Raw genomic sequence first — 25,192 nt, 5'->3', positions numbered from 1 at the left:
AATATGGGAAGATCACAGCAGTCCTCCTCCACTCACTCAGGGATATGGAGAGAGAGGAGTCTGAGTGATTTCTGTTGAGTGGATCTGATCTTTCCTCTCCAAATGCAGTCATGAAATCAGATTAGGGTCCAATAAGAGCTATTCTAAAACAACAAATGCATGGAGAAGGGCCGGAGACTTGCAAGACATCCCTGTGCATCGGCTGCGTCTACTTCTGGGCGTAGTGTATCCCATGAGCTTCAGAACTCTTTCATGGTGCAGACAAACACTGGTATCCATGGCATCAACTCTTGATTATTCAAAAATTCTTTATGCCCATCTAACCTCAGAACCAACACATAATCCGAAACTGGGCTCCTTGTTGAGAAGAAACTAATGACATGGCATCCCTTTGAAATTGCTCCACTCACTCCAAGTGGTAGAAAGGATCAAGTTCAAAACCATGGATACCATGCACAAAGCATGTGGGGGCATCAATCCCAAACATCTTCAGGAGCTGGGACCCATCGACACTCTTACCCGATACCTCATGTCATCGTATGTATGCATTATTTACTGGACTAATTCATACAGAACATGCATGGAGGCAAAACCGTCAAACATGCTGGGTTTGATGTTGAACAGTTCCCGCACATTCTACCTGACACTCCTACCAAACATTCCCACCTTTAAGACCCAGAGATGGGATTGTTCAGGGAGGCCTTCCCCCTTAGACCAATCACACCGGGACGTCCACCTCCTCAAGTGAGGGATGAACCCCATCAAACAAAGAGCCACTGATTTCTCAATAACTAAAGTGCCTTCCAAGCCAGCAATGTTCACTTCGATCACGCGAAGGAGCTGAGCCCCAACTCAGAGTACACCTGGGTGGTGATGTTGTTCCAGGCAAAGGCACCTGTGTGACATGTCAGTACTTCTAAAAAAACTATAACAATACACAATTCAAATAGCTCTACAAATAAGACAAGAAAATGAATGGGTTTGAGGAGGGCACAGCCTGTAGTGCTTAGTAAACACAGCTTACAGAAAGTCAATCACAAATTACTACCCTATATGTTCTCTATGTCTAACACATTAGAATCTTTTTCTCTGTTTGGCAGTTCCAGGTCTTAGCGCGGGGACACAACGTATGGTGTAATCAGGCGCTTTATAAACCACTTATTATTAATATATAGTAAGAAAGTCTAGTTTTGTATTTCCACTACAAGCAAATAATCTTATTAACAAAACAACTAAGAAAACTCACAATAAATATAAACATATTCAATATATGAATGTATCAATTATAAATGTAATAATAAAAAAGTAAACTTCTTTCTGCGTTTAAAATTATAACAAAAATGTACTTTAAAAAAATGCATTATATATTAAAAATGTCAATAAGAAATGCAAATAATAACAAGCATTTACAATGCAATAGGTCTCGCAGCATTAAAGTTTGAGCTATTGGCATTGTATATTACAATGTGTTGCATTAATTTGTTAGCAAACTCTGAATTGGTGTATAAAGATGATTTGCAAACTGTGAAATGTTGCTGAATAGTAAGCAATGTTGTGAATAATATTGTTTGCTAGTCATCCTTGGGTACCAGAGTACTTCACTTAAGGCAGAGGTATTATCTTTAGACTATGGGTGTCGGTGCCGCTTGAGCTAGAAACAGGGCCAGCTTTAGCAGTGGTGCTGCCCGGTGTGACATACTTTTTGGATAACCCCCGCATCCCTCTACCCCCACCTCCTCCTCTGATTCCATCATTACCACCGTGTAAAAAGTGGACCTCATCTTCCCTTAGGCCCTCTCTCACATACATTTCATTTGCTTTATAGTGCTGGTAAAGGCTGGCTTTACGAATCCGCTCAGATATCCACCCAAACACCGATCTGTTCTTTGCAGCAGATTAACCCTCTGCACTACTTTATGGTGAGTCAAACCTGCTACTAGACAAACCTCTGATCTCTCTCTACCAGGAACATTAATCACAAGTTATCATGACGTTTTTATTGCTGCCTGAAGTAGAGTGTGTGTAGTAGAGACTAAGAGGGAGTGTGTAGTAGAGAGTATGCAGTATAGAGTGTGTAGTAGAGAGTAGTACAGTGAGTAGTAGAGTGAATAGAAGAGTGAATAGTAGAGTGAATAGTAGAGTGTGTAGTACTAAGTAGTTCGTGTGTAGTAGAGTGTGTAGTAGAGAGTGGTGAGTGTGTGGTAGTGTGTAGTATAGAGTGAGTAGTAGAGAATAGTAGAGTGAGTAGTAGAGAGTGTAGTAGAGTAGTAGAGAGTTTGTAGTAGAAAGTGTGTAGTAGAGAGTGTGTAGTAGAGTGTGTAGTAGAGAGTAGTGAGTGTGTAGTGGTGGGTGTGCAGTAGAGAGTAGTAGAGTGTGTAGTAGAGAGTGTGTAGTAGAGAGTGTGTAGTAGAGAGTGTGTAGTAGAGAGTGAGTAGTAGAGTGAGTAGTAGAGAGTAGTGTGTAGTAGTGAGTGTGTAGTAGTGAGTGTGTAGTAGATAGTGTGTAGTAGAGAGTGGTGAGTGTGTGGTAGTGTGTAGTATAGAGTGAGTAGTAGAGAATAGTAGAGTGAGTAGTAGAGAGTGTAGTAGAGTAGTAGAGAGTTTGTAGTAGAAAGTGTGTAGTAGAGAGTGTGTAGTAGAGTGTGTAGTAGAGAGTAGTGAGTGTGTAGTGGTGGGTGTGCAGTAGAGAGTAGTAGAGTGTGTAGTAGAGAGTGTGTAGTAGTGAGTGTGTAGTAGAGTGTAGTAGAGTGTGTAGTAGAGAGAGTGTAGGAGAGTGTGTAGTAGAGAGTGTGTAGTAGAGTAAGTAGTAGAGTAGTAGAGAGTGTGTAGTAGAGTAGTGAGTGTCTATTAGTGAGTGTGTAGTAGAGTGTGTAGTAGAGTGTGTAGTAGAGTGTGTAGTAGAGTGTGTAGTAGAGTAGTAGAGAGTGTGTATTGGAGTGTGTGTAGTAGAGAGTGTGTAGTAGAGAGTGTGTAGTAGAGTGTGTAGTAGAGTGTGTAGTAGAGTGTGTAGTAGAGTGTGTAGAAGAGTGTGTAGAAGAGTGTGTAGAAGAGTGTGTGTAGAAGAGTGTGTAGAAGAGTGTGTAGAAGAGTGTGTAGAAGAGTGTGTAGAAGAGTGTGTAGAGCAGAGTAGTAGTAGAGAGTAGTAGAGTGTAGTAGAGATTGAGTAGTAGAGTGTGTAGTAGAGAGTGTGTAGTAGAGTAGTGCATGTGTAGTAGTGAGTAGTATAGAGTAGTAGAGAATAGTAAAGTAGTAGAGAGTGTGTAGTAGAGTATTGAGTGTGTAGTAGAGAGTGTGTAGTAGAGAGTGTGTAGTAGAGAGTGTGTAGTAGAGAGTGTGTAGTAGAGAGTGTTTAGTATAGTGTGTAGTAGAGAGTGGTGAGTGTGTGGTAGTGTGTAGTATAGAGTGAGTAGTAGAGAATAGTAGAGTGAGTAGTAGAGAGTGTAGTAGAGTAGTAGAGAGTTTGTAGTAGAAAGTGTGTAGTAGAGAGTGTGTAGTAGAGTGTGTAGTAGAGAGTAGTGAGTGTGTAGTGGTGGGTGTGCAGTAGAGAGTAGTAGAGTGTGTAGTAGAGAGTGTGTAGTAGAGAGTGTGTAGTAGAGAGTGTGTAGTAGAGAGTGTGTAGTAGAGTGTGTGTAGTAGAGTGTGTAGTAGAGAGTAGGTGAGAATAGTAGTGTGTAGTAGAGAGTGTTTAGTATAGCGTGGTGAGTGTGTGGTAGTGTGTAGTATAGAGTGAGTAGTAGAGAATACTAGTGAGTAGTAGAGAGTGTGTACTAGAGTGTGTAGTAGAGAGTAGTGAGTGTGTTGTAGTGAGTGTGTTGTAGTGAGTAGTAGAGTTTAGTAGAGTGTGTAGTAGAGAGTGAGTTGTAGAGAGTGTGTAGTAGTGAATAGTAGAGTAGTGAGTGTGTAGTAGTGAGTGTGTAGTAGAGTGTGTAGTAGAGAGTGTAGTAGTGAGTAGTAGAATGAGTAGTAGAATAGTAGTGAGTGTGTAGTAGAGTAGGGAGTGTGTAGTAGTGATTGTGTAGTAGAGAGTGTGTAGTAGAGAGTGTGTAGTAGAGAGTGAGTAGTAGAGTGTGAGCAAGCACTACAACAGAGCTTTAGACGCTAGGCGGGCACCCCCCCTCCCCCCCACCCCAGTATTTCTGGTGTGCTGATTCACCCTCCTAAAGGTACTGGCTGTAATGTTTGCCTGATTCTGTAGTGTGATAACTTTGAGGTACCAGGCGGTACCCTAAACATTTACCGGGTCCACTTTGGGATTTCCACTGGTGCCTTGACGGCGGGCCATACCTGTCCTGGGCACCAGTGGTAAAGGAGCGTAGGCGCTATGGATAGTGCCTAGTAATCCTAGCTAGGTTTGGCAAACAGCGCTTTGGAAGTAGTAACTCTCCACAGATCCAGCCAGAATAAAGCCTCACAGCGCTGCCTGGTTCCATGAGTATCGCTACTGGTTTCTTGGCCTTTGACTGGGGTTGGGCGTTGTGCTGATTACTGGTCCTATTTCCTTTGGGGTCCTGGTGAGAGGCTTTCACCTTGTTTCTTGATGTAGCGCGAGCTAGATCGACAGGAGGAACTTCCAGGCGCTTTACAAAGCATCATCCAAGTCTAGGAGGCAACACGGTGGACGTGCAGAGAAGTGAATGTCAAACCCCTACATTGGGGTGAAAGGTTCCATTATTTCCTGGGTTAAGGGGCGCAGGCTGGCATCAGATGAGAGTTAGTGTATTGCATGACCGAGTGACCAGCCTCGAGGCGCTAGAGGCGGAGGGGGACGGGTATTTGCACGTCCTTCTGAGGACGCGGGGCGCAGGCTGTGAATCTCAGCTTCCGACTAGGGCAGCTTCTGTAGACATGTAATGTTTGTTGTCGGCGAGCTACACCCTCCTGCACGCTGCTTTACCAGGTGAAGTGGGGGGCGGAGGGGGCCCTGTTTAAATGCCAGGAACGCGCAAGTACTCCTCTCCATAGCCCTGCTTTTCCATACATAGCCCCAAGATCACAGGCTGGTGCACGACCTAGAAAGTGCCACAGTGCCTTGAAGCCGCCCGCCAGGTTTGAGATGTTTATTTCCTTGACTCTGATGCATGGCGCAGAGGACGCACACACAGCATCTGAGCTGTGTGTCTTTTTGCAGATGTGACACTTTGTGCATTCTGGGGTTACCCTGCTAGTGTCCACGGGTTTGGTTTTGAGTGGCCTGTAGGCGCCTTCTGCCTGTAGACAGACCCCAGCCCTCTCTGGGCCCTGGACCCTTCATGTGTGGTACGTGAGCAGGATCACTGTCTGTTGAACATTTGATGAGCCTCAATTCTTTCATTGTCTGCCCTTGAGCAGAGTGCTGTGCAGCAAGACTGTCTGTGGGGTCAACGGGGCGAGCTTGTCTCTGGGCACAACGGAACGAGCCTGCCTCTCTCATCGATCCCATGGCCCTGGGGCACTATCTTTGCCATCTTAAGAGGGAAGCGTCAGCAGGCACACAATCGGCAGCGGCTGAAAGCGTGTTCCTAAGTCTTTGAAAAATGGTTTTACACGCATTTAAACTTTCGCAACCGCTCAAAAATATACGTTGGATTACATTTTCAATAACTAAAAATAATTAATCATGCGCTAAACATACCATCTAATCTATGTGTAAATCCTTAGCGCTAAAATTTCATGTCAACCCCACAACATACCATTTCATTTTAAAAAGCCCAAAGTTACCAAAAATAAACTTACCAACCACGCTGCCAAACGTTTCAAAAGCCGCAGAACTCAACTTAACAGCCCTTCGCAGGATACTCAGATATAATGCAAATTAAAACATAGCTGCCAAGGTTTCAGATTGCTTATGTGTGACATTTTCATAATTTCACTGAAATTATGAGTGACATTCAATAACCACGAGTGACACCTTCTCGCAATCAAAAATCAAGCAGTGAAGACAAGGGAAACATGAATTTCAGAAATTACACCCATCAAAGGTACAAAAAAACTCTAATACAATCTTAAAACTGCTTCAAAGCACAAGAAACCTAGGCCGCCAAGTGCTTTCTCCTGCACAACCACATTTACAAGTATGTTTGTGGCAGTTACTACTCCACAACTGGGGAGAAACATGAAAGTGGAAAGTTAGCAGCAACAGAGAAGAGGATGGAAGTACATCTCAAGCATCGAAGAGGCAAGATGAACAGTAGCTCACAAACTGGCTCGAAATACGTTTACATATTTATAGTTTTCCTAAGATCGATTGTAAGCACGTGGTTACACGTTTTGCACATTATGCAAATGAAGAGGGATTGTTCTCCACTGCATTGTATGTACATTCTGAGAATGAGATACTGAGGGGGAGAGAGACACGGAACACGGAGAAAGAGACCGGTGAGTGTGGAGATGTGTGTGTGCGTGTCTGTGTACATGTGTCTGTGTGTAGAGCACGGTGAGTTGGTGAGTTGGTGAGGGGGGTCGGGAGTGTGTCTATATGTGTGCGCGTGCGTGAGAGTGATCCATGGTGACTGAAGAGCCTGCCGGAATCGGAGCGCGTGTTGACGCGCGCGACCTGATCCCGACAGGCTGCTTCATATGTGCGCGTGCCAGTCTCTTGTCCTCTCCCTTTCAGTCCTTGAAAGGCAGAATGATTGCAATAGTCTCGCTCTGCGACAGCCGGCCTTTGGCCTGCAATCGCAGGACGAGACCTAAAAACTATAAAACAATTCATACAGAACTTAAAAAATATTGTTTTAGAATATTATTTTAAATAAAATCTTATATCTCATAAATTAATTAAATATTGCCTAAAATATCCGAGATATACTCACCCATTTAAATTGTTTTCAGTTTGTTTTAAAACTAAATTATAAACATGTTCCTAGTTTTATTAAAATAATTGTATTCATTTGTAAATGTTTTAAATGAAATAAAAATAATTATAAATTAGTAAGATTTCAATTAAAAACCTACTTAACCAAAATTAAACATAATTTTAAACGATGCCTACCCAAAACACCAGAAATGACCACAAAACGTAAAGTTCCTAAGATAGAAGTATGCATAATTAAGGGATATGTTTCTACCAAGGGCAGAGATGCCCCTATTGAAGGCGTTGTTCGCTCTGAATAGTCTGCACATGAGAGGGATGGTAGGTGTCTTAGTCGAAAAAAGCAGGGAGTGTTGAGTTTTGTGCGTTTATATTTTGGTGCATCATTAAGAATATGTAGAATGTATTTTCACACTCGATTACATGTGTATACACTGATATACTACTATTGTTTTTTAAATAAATTCATCATGATGTACAGAAGAGTGTTTTTTTATCCTTGTTGACTAGGCCTCAATTTAGTAAAAACGCCATCTGGTCCAAGATGGAAGTCACTCTTGTCACTCATGCCTTTCCCCCACCCATCTCCCTGCCTGTTGTTTCTGCAGCATGTATTCATGCAGATTATTATTATTTGTTTATTTCCATTGTCGGTGTTCAAGCTGATTTTAATGAACTTCCTCATCTCAGTCAAGAAAATTCAACTATTTCTTCGAGGTCTTTCCGCTAAATCACTGTGCCCTATTCATTCATTTAACACACTGTTGTTCATGTATCTAGTTTGCTCTAGCATCTCTGGATGACATTGGCATAGTGGGTCAGGATAATTATTCTGCCCCCCGCTATACCAATGTAGTGGGATACTGTTTAAGTGTTGAGGCTGCTGCCCGCTTGGAACTTGGACTAATTTCAGAATTGTGCATTTCTTGTTTTGCCCATTTTATTGAGAGCATTTGTGGCATTGACTCTGTACTGCTTTACTTTTTAATGTGGTAATTAAAACCCTTTAACTTATACATTGATCTTGAACTCAGTTATTGAATGGACCCATTTACTTAATTGGTTGTTACCGTGTATGCTTTATGCATTTGTAGTTGTCTTAAAGCAGTACCCGAAACTCATAGAAATGATACCAGACCTGCAGGTCTACTGACTTGAATAATTTACTCTACCTAACTGTAATGTGCTTGACCTATAAACTGATCACAAATTGTGTGATTCTAGGCAAATGTTTTATTTCACCAAGTCGCCCTTTTTTTCACTAGCACCTTCAACTATGAGAGTTTAGCAAGACTGCTGCGCAAAGACTGTTTCATTTAATACACTAAACTTTTGCGCCAAGTATGTCCATATGGCTGCTCATTGATATCACTGAAATCAGGGCGGGCAGGAATGTTTCTGAGTTCATGTTTACAAACCCTTATTATATATTACTAAAGTATGGTGTGGTAGTGCACTGTCATTTACAGACAGCACATTTCCTTTGAAATAGCTACAAACTCCCACTGACAGGCAGTTTAACTGATAAAACCATACAGCGTATGTAAACTAACACTCCCAGGCATAAAATACAACAGTAACACAATAGAGTGAACAAACAAACTACTAGGGTATCAAAAAATATACATTTTTAATTCGAAATAAAATACAATTAATAGCAATCAATACATTGATAAAAATTAGTAAAAATGCTAGACTGATATATAAGGATTCACAAAACAATCAATTTAAGAATCAAATTTAGGGATCAAAAGAGATTAGGTGGTATCCGGTCGACGCGTTTCAACATGAAAATGTCTTCATCAGGACATTTACCATCCAATTTCTGCAACAAAGGTAACAACAGAATTTCAATGGTATTACTCTAGTAGTTATAAGTATGTTACACATTTCTATCGGTTATATATATGTTTGCTATAATTCTTGATGTACCGCTCATTATATATAGAGAACACCTATGTATATATACTAATCGGTAGTGCATTCATGTCATTGACCAAATTCATATTTATGATAAAAATAGAACTTCATGCATATTCCTATTACTTAAAACGTTAGTATGATAGCGGGTGATTCTCACTCCCTTAGGGTACAATGATTATAGCTTACTAAATTAGCTAGATGTATATTCTCCATTTCATACATTGCATGTAATGCACATGAACAACTTAATTCTTTTCTTTTATACAAGTCTTTTTTAGCCCAACAAGAATCCCAATCAAATTGGATTCAAAAAGGATAGAAAAATAGAAAAAAGGGAGGGAATAGGATGATAGGAAAGAGATGACCGCCACAATTTAACCATATGTGCCTGGCCTATCCATGAATTATAACTAATATACTGGTTAGGGTACTATGCCTGGGGATGTTTATAGCACTCACAGGTGCACTGACTTAACTGAATAGATTATATACATCTTAGTATCTTACCTAAGATTAGAATCATGAACTCTGTGTACAGTTTCCTCTGTGGTTCTAGCTGAGCGCTTTATCAACAGAATCCAGAGGTCCTTTATATCAATCAAGTATCACAACTTTAAAATGTTTTATTCAATAAAATCCTAATTTTAGGGAGAAAAAAAAGGGGGGACTTGTTAGCGCAAATTAGATTACCCTACTAATCTCAAATACGTGCTGAGCTGTCAGTTTTAAATACCACTCACCAAGCTATAACTAAGCCGATCATATCCGGTCGCTGGATACACTTTTAAAAAAACTGCGAGAAAATGTGGTATTCTTCTGCTGTGCTCATAAGTTCCTATGAGGCAATGAGGAGCAACCCGTTAGTCCCCGAAGTGACATACATTCAAACAGGTACACTAGTGCGCGCTAAAACCAGCAAGTCTTTTAAATGCATGTTAACATACCCCTAATCTCGTTACATAGTATCATGCCTCATGCCTCGAACCTCTTACCTATTTATTTCTTTTTCCGTGCCTATTATTGTTCGCGCTGTTCCCAAATGCGTGCGTTTTTCTGCCTTAGTCCCGTCTGGCGGTTCGTGGCAGATACTCTTATTATATATTATTTATATGGCAGACACTCGCCACTCCTAAAAATACAAGCGGAGGGTCTTAGTGTTTGTAAGGCTCAAGTTAAAACGGGTTTAAACTAATTCTAAAGCACGCTTACCTGTAGTTTCCCCGATGGACAGAAATGATATAAATCCTGCCGGTTGGTCAGGAATACACCGGAAAACGACCCCAGTCGGTGAGACGCATGTGTTTGTCTGCCTTAATCCAGTCTCTAGGGTACGGCGGTAGGGAACTTTTCTTAATACACGCTCGCTACTCTGAAATTGTAAATGAAGGATCTTAACGTCTATGCAATAGAAAAAACGAATTCTAAATAGATCTTAACTAACCCTTCCACGCATATGCTTACCTGGAGTTTACACGATGAAAAGACGAATGGTATGAAATCCCGCCGGTCGGTCAGGAATACGAGTAAAAGCAGCCCCAGTAGGTGGATAGGACCTTCTTATATAAGGCAGCGTATCATTGGTTCTGGACGTCATTGACATTCTTAAAGGGGAAAGCCACGAATGGTTCTGAAACTTTATTAACATCCTTAAAAGGGGAAAACCACAATTGCTGAGGTATGTATAGAGAGTGATTTAATGGCATTATTAAACTCTCTATTGTGGGGAATTCCGTGGCATTTATCATAAAATAGCATTCTGCCAAGGTAATTCATTGTTGAGGCCATGGCTAAATGTCTTAAGAGAAAATATCCAAAAAACCTCACGTTTTTTTCTTATTTTCTCTCCTCCTTTTGTGTCAGGTGTCCGAATCTTCTCCAAAATGCGCCACCGTATGTCAGATGGAGCATGTTTGAATTCCAGGAAATGTGAGACAAGAGGGGCAGTATGTTTCCGAGTGTTTATTGCTGACCTATGTTCAGTCAGTCGGGTTTTAATTTTTCTCGAAGTCTCGCCCACATATCCTAGGCTGCAGGGGCATACAAGCAAATAAACTACATTGCTAGTATTGCACGTCCACAGATCATTGGCCACCACATCATAACCGTTTAGGTGAAAACTCTGTCCTGGTATGATGCCCTCACAGGATTGGCAAGAGCCACATCTGGAAGTACCCTTGATAGGGTTGGCGCCTTGTATTGATTTTTGGACAAAAGGGGGTCTGTCGAGAATACCAGTGTATCTCGATCTTACCACCAGATCTTTTAAATTCTTATTCCTCCGGTGTGCATACATAGGTTTCTTGAGCTTAGGTGCAGTTGGCTCAAGATTTAGTAAGTGCCAATTGGCATTCACTATCTGTCTAATGGTTGCATTTAGTGTGGAATGCCGTGTAACACACACTAATTTCGGTTCCTGGACTGAGCTTTTTGGTTTAAAAAGAGCTTCCCGATCATAGTATCTTGCCCTCTTGTAGGCCTCCCGTATTAGTCGGCGAGGGTAACCTCTGTCCAAAAATTTTTGTTTCATTTTTTCCGATTGTCTATCGTAGTCCTTAATATCCGTGCAATTTCGTCTCACCCTTAGGAACTGGGAGAAAGGAATCCCATCCTTCTGACTCCTAGGGTGATAGCTCGAAAAATGGAGCAAAGTGTTCCTCGATGTAGGCTTTGAGTATAGATTCACTTCCAGTACATTATTCCTGTTCTGGATATATATATCCAGGAATTCAACCCTAGTGGTGTCGACGTGGGCAGTGAAACGGAGATTTTCGTCTGCCAGATTAAGCCACTCCAAGAATTCTCCCAGAGTCTGTTCCCCATTGGTCCAGACAAAAAAGATGTCGTCAATATATCTAGACCAATGGGAAACAGACTCATGGAAGGGGGCTATCTCGTTGTATATATTGCGTGACTCAAACAAAGCCATGTATATATTTGCTATTGAAGGGGCCATGGCCGCCCCCATGCTTACGCCCTTGATTTGTTGGTACATTCGGTCTCCAAATTGGAAGACATTTTCCTTCAAAACTACTGCTAGACAGTCATAGACAAATTGCTTGTCACAGGGGATTTGGTGGAGATCTATGAACCACATAGTGGCATCCAGTGCTCCTTTTTGTGGGATATTACTATATAATGCCTCCACATCAAGTGTGACCAATAGATCCCTGTTTTCGTTAAAAGCAAGGCTCTCTACCTTAGCAATCATTTCTCCATAGGCAGTTGCATGCATCGCATAGATGCATGCAACTGCCCAAAATGCATAAAGACCAACATAATCCACCCTATAGACCCATAGTCTCCACAATTGGTACTCCGACAGAGGCACTTTGTAAATATATAGACAACATATTGAGACCCTATGTTGCCCTCTCCCCGTCGTATATTAAAGATACGGGAGAAATGATTGCTAAGGTAGAGAGCCTTGCTTTTAACGAAAACAGGGATCTATTGGTCACACTTGATGTGGAGGCATTATATAGTAATATCCCACAAAAAGGAGCACTGGATGCCACTATGTGGTTCATAGATCTCCACCAAATCCCCTGTGACAAGCAATTTGTCTATGACTGTCTAGCAGTAGTTTTGAAGGAAAATGTCTTCCAATTTGGAGACCGAATGTACCAACAAATCAAGGGCGTAAGCATGGGGGCGGCCATGGCCCCTTCAATAGCAAATATATACATGGCTTTGTTTGAGTCACGCAATATATACAACGAGATAGCCCCCTTCCATGAGTCTGTTTCCCATTGGTCTAGATATATTGACGACATCTTTTTTGTCTGGACCAATGGGGAACAGACTCTGGGAGAATTCTTGGAGTGGCTTAATCTGGCAGACGAAAATCTCCGTTTCACTGCCCACGTCGACACCACTAGGGTTGAATTCCTGGATATATATATCCAGAACAGGAATAATGTACTGGAAGTGAATCTATACTCAAAGCCTACATCGAGGAACACTTTGCTCCATTTTTCGAGCTATCACCCTAGGAGTCAGAAGGATGGGATTCCTTTCTCCCAGTTCCTAAGGGTGAGACGAAATTGCACGGATATTAAGGACTACGATAGACAATCGGAAAAAATGAAACAAAAATTTTTGGACAGAGGTTACCCTCGCCGACTAATACGGGAGGCCTACAAGAGGGCAAGATACTATGATCGGGAAGCTCTTTTTAAACCAAAAAGCTCAGTCCAGGAACCGAAATTAGTGTGTGTTACACGGCATTCCACACTAAATGCAACCATTAGACAGATAGTGAATGCCAATTGGCACTTACTAAATCTTGAGCCAACTGCACCTAAGCTCAAGAAACCTATGTATGCACACCGGAGGAATAAGAATTTAAAAGATCTGGTGGTAAGATCGAGATACACTGGTATTCTCGACAGACCCCCTTTTGTCCAAAAATCAATACAAGGCGCCAACCCTATCAAGGGTACTTCCAGATGTGGCTCTTGCCAATCCTGTGAGGGCATCATACCAGGACAGAGTTTTCACCTAAACGGTTATGATGTGGTGGCCAATGATCTGTGGACGTGCAATACTAGCAATGTAGTTTATTTGCTTGTATGCCCCTGCAGCCTAGGATATGTGGGCGAGACTTCGAGAAAAATTAAAACCCGACTGACTGAACATAGGTCAGCAATAAACACTCGGAAACATACTGCCCCTCTTGTCTCACATTTCCTGGAATTCAAACATGCTCCATCTGACATACGGTGGCGCATTTTGGAGAAGATTCGGACACCTGACACAAAAGGAGGAGAGAAAATAAGAAAAAAACGTGAGGTTTTTTGGATATTTTCTCTTAAGACATTTAGCCATGGCCTCAACAATGAATTACCTTGGCAGAATGCTATTTTATGATAAATGCCACGGAATTCCCCACAATAGAGAGTTTAATAATGCCATTAAATCACTCTCTATACATACCTCAGCAATTGTGGTTTTCCCCTTTTAAGGATGTTAATAAAGTTTCAGAACCATTCGTGGCTTTCCCCTTTAAGAATGTCAATGACGTCCAGAACCAATGATACGCTGCCTTATATAAGAAGGTCCTATCCACCTACTGGGGCTGCTTTTACTCGTATTCCTGACCGACCGGCGGGATTTCATACCATTCGTCTTTTCATCGTGTAAACTCCAGGTAAGCATATGCGTGGAAGGGTTAGTTAAGATCTATTTAGAATTCGTTTTTTCTATTGCATAGACGTTAAGATCCTTCATTTACAATTTCAGAGTAGCGAGCGTGTATTAAGAAAAGTTCCCTACCGCCGTACCCTAGAGACTGGATTAAGGCAGACAAACACATGCGTCTCACCGACTGGGGTCGTTTTCCGGTGTATTCCTGACCAACCGGCAGGATTTATATCATTTCTGTCCATCGGGGAAACTACAGGTAAGCGTGCTTTAGAATTAGTTTAAACCCGTTTTAACTTGAGCCTTACAAACACTAAGACCCTCCGCTTGTATTTTTAGGAGTGGCGAGTGTCTGCCATATAAATAATATATAATAAGAGTATCTGCCACGAACCGCCAGACGGGACTAAGGCAGAAAAACGCACGCATTTGGGAACAGCGCGAACAATAATAGGCACGGAAAAAGAAATAAATAGGTAAGAGGTTCGAGGCATGAGGCATGATACTATGTAACGAGATTAGGGGTATGTTAACATGCATTTAAAAGACTTGCTGGTTTTAGCGCGCACTAGTGTACCTGTTTGAATGTATGTCACTTCGGGGACTAACGGGTTGCTCCTCATTGCCTCATAGGAACTTATGAGCACAGCAGAAGAATACCACATTTTCTCGCAGTTTTTTTAAAAGTGTATCCAGCGACCGGATATGATCGGCTTAGTTATAGCTTGGTGAGTGGTATTTAAAACTGACAGCTCAGCACGTATTTGAGATTAGTAGGGTAATCTAATTTGCGCTAACAAGTCCCCCCTTTTTTTTCTCCCTAAAATTAGGATTTTATTGAATAAAACATTTTAAAGTTGTGATACTTGATTGATATAAAGGACCTCTGGATTCTGTTGATAAAGCGCTCAGCTAGAACCACAGAGGAAACTGTACACAGAGTTCATGATTCTAATCTTAGGTAAGATACTAAGATGTATATAATCTATTCAGTTAAGTCAGTGCACCTGTGAGTGCTATAAACATCCCCAGGCATAGTACCCTAACCAGTATATTAGTTATAATTCATGGATAGGCCAGGCACATATGGTTAAATTGTGGCGGTCATCTCTTTCCTATCATCCTATTCCCTCCCTTTTTTCTATTTTTCTATCCTTTTTGAATCCAATTTGATTGGGATTCTTGTTGGGCTAAAAAAGACTTGTATAAAAGAAAAGAATTAAGTTGTTCATGTGCATTACATGCAATGTATGAAATGGAGAATATACATCTAGCTAATTTAGTAAGCTATAATCATTGTACCCTAAGGGAGTGTGAATCACCCGCTATCATACTAACGTTTTAAGTAATAGGAATATGCATGAAGTTCTATTTTTATCATAAATATGAATTTGGTCAATGACATGAATGCACTACCGATTAGTATATATACATAGGTGTTCTCTATATATAATGAGCGGTACATCAAGAATTATAGCAAACATATATATAACCGATAGAAATGTGTAACATACTTATAACTACTAGAGTAATACCATTGAAATTCTGTTGTTACCTTTGTTGCAGAAATTGGATGGTAAATGTCCTGATGAAGACATTTTCATGTTGAAACGCGTCGACCGGATACCACCTAATCTCTTTTGATCCCTAAATTTGATTCTTAAATTGATTGTTTTGTGAATCCTTATATATCAGTCTAGCATTTTTACTAATTTTTATCAATGTATTGATTGCTATTAATTGTATTTTATTTCGAATTAAAAATGTATATTTTTTGATACCCTAGTAGTTTGTTTGTTCACTCTATTGTGTTACTGTTGTATTTTATGCCTGGGAGTGTTAGTTTACATACATTATTTACCCTGTCCCAGGATACGTATCTGTACCAGGGGGTCCTTGTTGCTCACATACTAAAACCATACAGCGTACAAATGATAATGTCTGGAAATCGAATTGCAGCAAACATTTATCCTTTGCACAACACCAAGTACAGAGATTTTGATCCTAATAAAATGTCTGTTTTCCAGCCGTGGCCCGTGCAGGTAAGAGTGGTGGGGCAGTGAGGCCCAGTGGGGAGATTGACAGACGATGACGAGGGAAAATAAATAACTTATTTAATTTCCCCTCAACATTGTCTTTCGAATTCCCCTCCCCACCCGGCCCCACCCCTCTTACCTGCACGGGGCGCAGCTGCTGTTTTTGTCACACTCTAGAATTCCTTTTAAAAACTAGTTTCTTAACTACTGAAGTATATTTTTAAATATTTGTGCAGTTCATTTAAAAACTATTTAAATGTTATGTGTTAGAAAAAAATGGCACCCTGCAGACTTTTATTTCACACTGCCTGGAACGCAATACAACTGTCAGACAGTTCACTTTATTTTTCTTTTTCTGACTGCAAAGTTAGAGGATTTTGTAAAGGTCAATATCCAGGATAAAATAAGCAGCAAATTGTTGGAAGACATACGCTGACATTTGACCTCTGTCTTGGAAAAGACAACAAATGTGACCAGATAAAAACAAGATTCAAAGGCATCTTTATTGATCAGTCGCTTTCCAAATGGGCATAACACCTGTTCTGTACCAATTTGAGCTCTCTCACCAGACGAGGCCAGCAGGCTCTAAAAATAGCTTGCACTGATAAAATCTGACTCACTATAGCAAGTGATCGAGTGGATTCTGTGACGCGTATAAAGGGAGGGCTCGTTACTTTTTGGGTCGAGCTTGGGCAGCTCATGCACTTCTTTGAGGCATGCTGTATAGGAATATGGCTTTTTAAGCTCCGGCCATATTTTTAATTGGCTTGTGTCATTGTCCTTCATAAACGCTGGCTTCTGAGTCACTAATAGGCTTGTCAGACCCGCCTTTTCTGCATGTGTTACCTCCCATAACAACTGGACCTTTTACTTGTCTTGTTACACGGTCTGCTTTAGCTTGGCTGTGAGCACTATTTTGTTTAATGATTTGCCTCATACCACCCACTACCGTGCAGCACACCGCCCACAGCCCGCTTTGATTTTATTTACTGATGGTGGTCCGCTTTAACTATAGCAGCTGCGTTTCTTTCTTTATTTATTTTAGCAGCGCGGTCCGCTTTAAGTATAGCGGGCATGATTATTTATTTAAATTTTTTAAATTTGTTTTAGTAGCACCCAATGCGCTGCTTTCACATTCATGGAGGTCGCGCTCTCGTAAATGCAAGACCTATTGCATTGCAAATGCTTGTTTAAATTGAGGTTTAACTCCGTTTCTGATCCAGTAAAAGTGGACATTCTGGTTGAGGTGAAATTTGTAGTGTCTCTAATTTCAGGTTACCCCATGCCTACAGGAGCAGTGCAAAGGAATGTGAAGGAAGAGAAGGAGAATGTTTATTGGAGAATGTAGGCCATGCAGCTTTGTGGGTGACTGTGGGGCTGCCAGCCTGCTGTGGTGTATGTTCTATCTAGTGTCCACGACGGATAACAGGTGAGTGGGTGTGGAAGAGCATTCGCTTTCATGTTTCTCTCTGAGTGGTTGTATGTTATGGTGAACAGGATGTGAATGAGGTCACTATGAATGGAGGTGTGATGTGAATGAGAGTGAGTGTGGTTGAGAACGGGGGAAGGGCAGTGAGTGGCTGATGGTTAGCACGTAGGTTTGTTGGAGGCTGGGTTATTGCTGCTGTCAAAGTGGTGGGTTGTGATGTGTCCTTCCAGTCGCAATATAGCTACGGGGTTACGTGAGTGGGTATGGGAACACGCAGCTTGTTACACTGGAAGTGAAGGTGGCCCTAAAGTTTCACCAAAGGTTGATGGACTAAAGCCCATGAGAATTCTACCCAAGGCTTTCAGAACTCTGAACTTTGATTCTTAACTCCCACCAGATGGTTTCCTTGTATATGAAACAACTTCTAGAAATATGGGTCAGCCACCAGGAGGACTGGATGTAAGGACTTCATGAGAAAGGCTCAGGGGACACACATCTCCACTGACTGTGAACTAACCCTTGTAATTCCTGGTCTCAGGTGTCATGAAAAGTGGCGGCCGGCATGGCTCTGGGGTGGCGGGGAGGGAGTTGCGGGGTTGGTGCCGCAATATAAAGGGGGGGCTGCCTCTTCTAGCAATATGCCGAGTGGCGATGGAGGGGCTCATGAAGGGGTGAAAAATAACAAAGCATCGTTAACAAGTAAATGATCTTTTAAAGACCTGTGTAGTAGTCGGGTGGGCGGCAAGAAGACGGACGCCAGCCCACAGCAGCGCAAAAGCTGTGTGTGTGTGTGTGTGCGCGCCCGGGAAGCTGTCTCAGCAGGGCTGACACACACGACGGGGGGAGCTGAAGCCCTTTGAGCCCAATGGGCGTTGCGCGCCTGATAGGTGGTCCTTTCAGTGGTGTTATTTTATGTAACCATCAGGATGGCTGAGTGAGATGAACGTTCATCATTGAAACATGTAGTCATCTGAAAGTCACGAATTCATATCCGGCAAAGGCTGCCTCGTCTGTGTTTCCGAGGTACAGTTAGTGTCATATAACAGACTAATAGCAGGATTAATAGTAACACATGCCATGTATAGCGCCAAGAAGCAGCAGGTACGAAGCGCTATATAGAGGCTCGGTATTATGGCAGAAATGAATGGTACAGGTTATGAGTGTGAAAAGAAGGCCTTCTCAGGAGCGAGTTGCTATGAGAGACTCCAATTCCTTAAGAACTGAAATCTTAGGGCTGTGGTGAGATGAGGAGAGGAGAATTAGTTTGCAGTAGATATTACTTTCATAAGTATAGGCCCTGTGGGAAGGAAGTACTTAGGAAATACTTCGGGTGGCTTCTCCGTACCTATGAACCGAAGCAGGGTCAGACACACTCACACGCACCTCGTGACTACACTTTCCCCTCACACCAGGGTTTTACTGCCCAGTACCAGGCAGCGCCTGGAGGCCGTGACGTCACTGCCGCTCCCGAGCACTGACGGCCGGAAGACAAGCAATGGATCACCCATTAACAGCGCACGTGCCCACGCAAGGCGTGCTGAGAGCCGGCGGAAGCCCGTGCCCTCTCTCGGGGCCATGGCCCCTTTTCTAGGACTTGTAGCCTGGGTCAACACAGGGCTGAGGGGCGAACCCACTCTTTCTTATCTGCCCAAAGATGGCCTCAGCCGCCCTCGTTGGGCTTCCGAGGTCCCCCAAGATGTCGCGACCTTCCAGGGATGTCTTCCTGCGTCTTATCGGTGGCAGCATCCTCTACACAAACATTTGCCTTGAGCTCCGGCACGCGGACAATGTTTCCTGGGGAACAAGGGAGGCTCGAGGGCAGGTTTCGGTGTCTGACCACAACAACTTCTGAGAATTAACGTTTTTTAGGAGACATAGGAAACACACGTTTTGTTATTTACATGCTCGCACCTGCAATGTTTGCAATTTGCCTTGTGCTGACATTTCTGTGGTGATTTCATAAAACTGACTGATATCACAGGACCCTGTAACCTCTGCAGGGCTCGGGGGCAAACCTTTTTGAGAACCCCCTTGAAGCAAAGCTTTTATAGATCCATGAGACAGTAGCTAGCGCAGCTGCGTAGCCAATGTGACAATGAAGGAAAAAGGCCCCTTTACTGTTGTTTGAATAATAAAATATAGCAATAATCAGGATTCAGTGGGTCCCGCAGTCTTCTTAGCCCCGGTACCCCTGCACCTGCTCCACCAATGGTAGCCACGCCCCTGCCACGAGGCATCCACCCTAAATGACATTTTCAGGGCCTTCTCACAAATTATATAGTGGGGTCAATCTTTCATCTTAGATCACTAAGTGTTGGGGGAGAGGCGTCCAGTAACACCCCTTCCCCAAAACAAACCTCCACAACAAAATGTGAGGTTCATTGAAATGTGTACGGCATTTTCAGCGGTGTTTTTATCAAGAATCTCAGTCAGGAGGTTTTACAAAGAATGTAATGTAATGTAATGTAAGTTGGTTTTTATACCGCGCGACTATCACTCCAAGGAGCATCTTGGTGCCGACACAGACCAGAGCTGATGTAGAGACTGGTCCGGCTGCTTTCAGTAGTATGGCCAGGGTACTCATATTAGGGCTCTAGCGCACATGTCAGGGAGACTAAAAATCCAGGTCTTCAGTGCTTTTCTGAACACAGCTTCCCGGTCCATAGCATGGAGATGTGGGGGGAGTTTATTCCATGCTTTGGTTCCTAAAACTGACAGGGATTTGCCTCCCCTTGAAATGAGTCTGAAAGTCGGGATAGCCAACAAGTTGGCATTGGAGGATCTAAGGGTACGTGATGGATGGAATCGAGAAAACCACTTTTGTATGTACTTTGGTCCTCGTGAATGAAAGGCCCTAAAGGTGATTACCAGGACTTTAAACAACACCCGTTTGACAATTGGTAGCCAATGGAGAGTGTTCAATGCGGTAGTCGCTGAGGATTTCTTTGGCCACTTCAGAACCAGCCTTGCGGCTGCATGCTGCACCATTTGCAGCTTGTGTATAACAGCCTTGTTGGTTCCCACATATAGACTATTACAATAGTCTAGTCTCGATGTTACGAGGGCGACCGCTACCATTTTCTTGGCTGATAGTGGGAGTAGATCAAAAAAAATTCTTACGCTCTTGATGACATTAAAACATGTACCTGCTACTGACAGCGCCTGTTGTTTAAACGACAGAGAGGCATCAAACTTGATGCCTAAGTTACGTGCCGCATTAGTCGTGTTTGGCAGTGCCTCCGCATCTTCAGGCCACCACTGTTTAGGGATAAAGTCATTTTGTGGGCCCAGCGGCAGAAATTTCAGTTTTTCCCGTATTGCACTTCAAATGGTTCCTACCCATCCATTCAAAGGTGGCTGTCAGGCAGCATTTAAGATTTTCTTCCCAGTCCTTAGTGTCTTTATCAAGGGCTAGGATAAGCTGGGTATCGTCCGCATACACGATAACATCCATCCTAAAGGACGATATCAGCCTGATCAGAGGGGTAGTGTAAACATTAAAGAGCGTCGGGCTCAAGCTAGATCCCTGAGGAACTCCTGACATGAGTGTTTTTTCCTCTGAACAGAAGTCACCATGGGTAACCACTTGCCGCCGTGCACTCAGAAAGTTCTTAATCCACTCCAGTACATCTCCTGCTATGCCAGATGTTGCTAGCCGGTCTATCAAGATGACATGTGAGACCGTGTCGAAGGCTACCGACAGATCTAATAAAATCAGGACAGCCTTCTTACCCTGATCCATAGCAGTACGTATAGTGTCTGTAGTAAACAGGAGGGCCGATTCTGTGGAGTGTTGGGCTCTGAAACCCGATTGATTCGGGTGCCAGACGTTATTATCCTCAAGGAACTTTGTGAGCTGTCTATTCACAAACGTTTCTGTTAGTTGCATAGCACGGGAAGCAACGAGATGGGACGGAGGTTAGACTAAGTGGTAGGGTCTACTAGTTGCTTTTTCTGCGGAGGCTTAACCGCCGTAAGTTTCCATTCTATAGGAATAATTGCAGTGGCTAGCGATGCGTTTACAATGTTATTGATTACAGGGTTAACTGTGTCCACAAGGGCTTGAAGAAGAGTGGGGGGGCTCGGATCAAACAGTGATACTGACTTGATCGCCAATATGGCCTGGCGGGTTTCCTCCAGACTGATAGGTCGAAAAGTGGTCATATTGACCAAATCTGAGCTTAACAGGCTCCTTTCTTCTGCTATTAGTGTGTTAGGGGCGACAAAGTCTTTGGTAAGTACCTGTACTTTTTGTTCGAAAAAGTCCTCCATGGTGTTGCAGAGTTTTTCAGACGTGGGAAGTTCCTGCAGCAGTACTTTTGGGTTATTAAAACCATTCACGATCTTAAAAATCGATTTTTGTTTATTATTAGCCGCTTCTATTGCTGCCGTGTAGAAATTAGTTTTAGCCTCCTTAATCAGTGCATGATATTGTCTTCTTGCTGTTCTATATCTACAGCGTTCCTCATCTTGGTAGGTTTTTCGCCACCTACGTTCAAATGCTCGCACCTCTCCTTGTTTTTCTTTCAGTGTGTGGTTAAACCAGGGGGCGGATGGTCTATTTAGGTTTGACCTATTCCTGGCATTAACATGACCAGATTTCTCCTTAAGAGTAGCCATCCACTGCCCAAAGCGGTTATTGTCTATTATAGGATTTCCTATCATTTAAGGCCTACATTCGCTAGCTATCGTAACCAGATCCAGACACCCAATAATCGTTTTCCAGCCCGCATTTCTAGACTGCGAGACTTTCCCTAAGTGTTTGCCCGTAGCTCTCCCATCTAGTAAGAAGTTAAAAGGGATCAGTGAGTGATCCGACCATGTCTGGACAATAGGAGGGTTTACTTCGAGCGTAGCTAAATTTGAGCAAATACAATCTAAGATATGCCCTGCCATATGTGTTGTATTCAATGTGAGTATTGGGAGACCTAGTACACCCATTATATCTTTAAATGAAATGGCTGCCGGATCTGTAGGGGAATCCAAATGGAGATTGACATCCCCGAGTAGTGTAAAATTGCTTCCCCAATGCTTTCCAGGAACTCCTTATTCGGACCTGGCGGACGATAAACTAATGCTCCTGCAAAGGTAAAGGAGTCATTAACCTTAATGCGGAAACCAGCACATTCTGCTCCTTTGATGTCCAGGAGCTCATTTATGGAGCATTTCCAGGTATCTCGGTGGATAATTGCAAGGCCTCCACCCCGTTGTTCCGGTCTGTCTGCCCTATGTATAAGGTAACCTGGGAGCAGGGTGTGCACTATATCTGGATTACTCCATATTTCCAACCAAGTCTCTGTAATAAAGAGACAATCCAGATCGCTTTCAGTTATCAGATCAAAAATGTGCAGCGCATGTTTAGACATTGACCTTGCGTTTATGAGCCCCCCACGCATCCCTCTACGAGGGCCTGTGACTGATATTATTTGCGTGAAAGGAAAGGATTTTTTGCAATTAAAACAGCTGACTGGGCCCTCCCAGGAAACTAAGTCTAGTAAGTGCTGGCATGCACGGGTTTTGGTGTTTAGGGATAATAGGAAATCCCTACTATAGTGGAGGGTTGTTTCTAAACGGGCATTATTGCTGGCCCTAGGCCCGGCCGGAGCGCGGCCAGGCGCAGACGGGCTTACCTTTGGCGCGTCATCGCCATAGGTGCTTTAAGTAGTAGGCTGGGCTCGGTCCTAGTGCAAGACTAGACCATCAACCTCAGCCAAGATGGCCTCGTGTAATGTGCCCCCGGAAGTGAGGATACTTGCTCCCTTTGTGCCGCGCTGTCTCCATCCACACAAACAGCACCAGCTGCGGTGGACCGGGGAGCGAAGCGGTGACTATGCAGTGAATGTTGCCAACAGCTCCGAAAATGTGCGCAGTTAAAAACACATCAGGTAACAATTTTTTAAAAACGCGTGCTATTCTGAATCGTGACTCATTCAGGCAGCGCGCTCTAACTCAATTTAGCAATACTAAACGTACTAGCAATTCAGCCTGACAATCCTACATAGCTCAATTTAGTATCTGAATACTTCTGAGCAGATTGATTCTGATGAAGAAGCACGGATAGACATTCAGTGTTGCTTGGATGTATTTCAAGACACGCTGGTGATCCTGAGAAAATTGCGGCTCTCCATGGAACTTGGTCAAAGCTTCATAGTTCCCAGGCATTCTGATGCTCTTCTGGGTGCATGAAGTACCATACGTGGGAGCTGGGCATAGGTGTGGGTTTGAGTTCAGCTGGTGGCATCCAGCTTGAGTCCCATATGGAGGTTTCTTCCTATTGATCACTATTTCTGTTCTGACTGTGTGGAGCTTGAGTTGGATTTCATCAAGTTGGTAATTTCAGTCATGCAGGCGTAGGAGGGGTTTCATGTGTTTGGGGTCTTGTCTGAGGGGGACACCATTAGCTACCAGTCAGCGTAAGAGATGTTTATGTTGTGTGTGCGTATGGCATTGGTTAGCAGGATCATGTATGCGTTGAAGAAGGTGGGTCTGGCAGACGAACCTTGAGGTGCTCCACAGATGAGTTTGCGAGCATCCAAGGAGTAAGGTGCCCAGCTGACAGCTGATGTCTATCTGTCAAGAAGGAGCAGATCCAGTGGAGAGAGGGAATCTGGGAGCGGACTGCCCCGTATGCCACCAGAGGAACCCCTGCCACGGCGCTGTGTGTTTTGATCGTTGACCCCAAAAAGAATTGCCTAACTAAACGCTGATGAGCAGCCCTACCCATTTTCCCTGGAACCTAGTACCGGCTGCCTTGACCATTATTCGCACTTTTTGGAGCCGAATGAGCCCGTGCTTACACCCTACCTGCATTAGTCATTGATACCCTTCGTTGAGCTGGTCTAAACACTCTTTGTCCTTATTTTGCTGGACAATCCACTCCAAGGTCTCTTCGTGTGTGTCCCACACAATTTGATTGTGTCGCCCTGATGACGGTGTAGCCCATCTTGGGTTAGACACCGAAACGCGTGTTGGCGCTGAATAACCTTGTGTGTCCGGATCTAACTACAAGCCTTAATTGAGAGAATACACGAGAGTCCTTATACTGACATCTGCCTATATAGGAAAGTCCATTGTTCTGTAACTTCTAGGATTTGATTATTGTTATAATGCCTTTGACTGGGAGGTATGTCTGAGTGTGTATGTATTTCTGGAATTTTGAATGAGTGTTGGTTATGAATGTGTATGTACGGGACTTGTATCTATATTTTTTCTGTCTGGTGTGGATTATATATATGTTCTTATCTTTGTTGTTGATAATCTTGATAAATTGCATGAATACTAATAATGAAATATATATGTATATGTGAGCCCAGCCTTGCTGACTATTTAGTGACCCGCTTCGGGCTCAATATATTGTATATATAGGCAGGTGATCCTCCTAGTACTTACCAGTGGAGAGAGGGACCTTGGGGCCAATCTTGTGTGGGCATATGATGAGGAAGGGGTATGTGACCATGTCAAATGCTGCAGAGAGGTCCAAGAGGATGAGGGCAGCCATTTCTCCTCTGCCTAGGGATCATGTGGATGTCATCTGTGGCAGCAATGACTGCTGTTTTAGTACTGTGTTTGGGCCTGAAGCCAGACTGTGTGGTGTTGAGAAGCTGGTGGTTTCTGAGGAGGTCAGTGAGGCGTGTGTTCCTGTGCTTCTCTAACACCTTGACTAGGTACGGCAGGAAGGAGATTGGTCCGTAGTTGGCAGGCATGGCTGAGTCAGCAGAGGGTTTCTTGAACAGGGGAGTGAAGGTGCTGTGTTTCCAGGGGCCCAGGAATGTGGCTGAGTTGATGGAGGCGTGCCTCCGTAAGACCCACAATCTGAGACCCATCCTCACTTAAAGTGTCTCCGACTTTCTCTTCTTACCAGCATTTTCATTGA

The sequence above is a fragment of the Lissotriton helveticus genome, chromosome 12 (assembly GCF_964261635.1).
Source record: "Lissotriton helveticus chromosome 12, aLisHel1.1, whole genome shotgun sequence".
Lineage (NCBI taxonomy): Eukaryota > Metazoa > Chordata > Amphibia > Caudata > Salamandridae > Lissotriton > Lissotriton helveticus.
The sequence above is the reverse complement of the archived record's forward strand: the minus strand, read 5'-3'. Positions refer to the sequence as shown.